The 265-nt window shown below is 55.5% G+C and overlaps 1 protein-coding gene across 1 annotated transcript in view; it reads right to left on the bottom strand.

Annotated features, from left to right (window-relative positions):
- LOC104472450 (plexin-A1-like) overlaps positions 1-265 on the bottom strand; it is a 71,266-nt gene that overhangs the window by 20,586 nt on the left and 50,415 nt on the right. The window lies entirely within an intron of this gene.

The raw sequence follows: 265 nt of genomic DNA, 5'->3' as shown, positions 1-265 counted from the left end.
CAGGGCAGCCACGCTCCCTCCTCTGCTTGGCAAGCTGACCCTGCCCAGCCCACCCCCAGGAGCTCCAGGCCTTGCGAGCTTTATTTGGGTTCGATAAAAGGCGATTTTAGCAAGAGGCAGCAGAACAAGGGCTCTGCACCACGGGGAAACAGGGGAGAAAGGGCCAGATTAATGCACGCTCATTGAGAGGGAAATGAGAACTGGCGAAAGGTTGGGTCAGATTAACATTTGGGGACTGTAGTGCCTTTCAGCCGCTCACAATAGG

The sequence above is a fragment of the Pterocles gutturalis genome, unplaced genomic scaffold (genome assembly GCF_000699245.1).
Source record: "Pterocles gutturalis isolate BGI_N339 unplaced genomic scaffold, ASM69924v1 scaffold1612, whole genome shotgun sequence".
In the NCBI taxonomy this organism is placed as follows: Eukaryota; Metazoa; Chordata; class Aves; order Pterocliformes; family Pteroclidae; genus Pterocles; species Pterocles gutturalis.
Note: the sequence above shows the minus strand (reverse complement) of the source record. Positions and strands in the feature narration are given on the sequence as shown.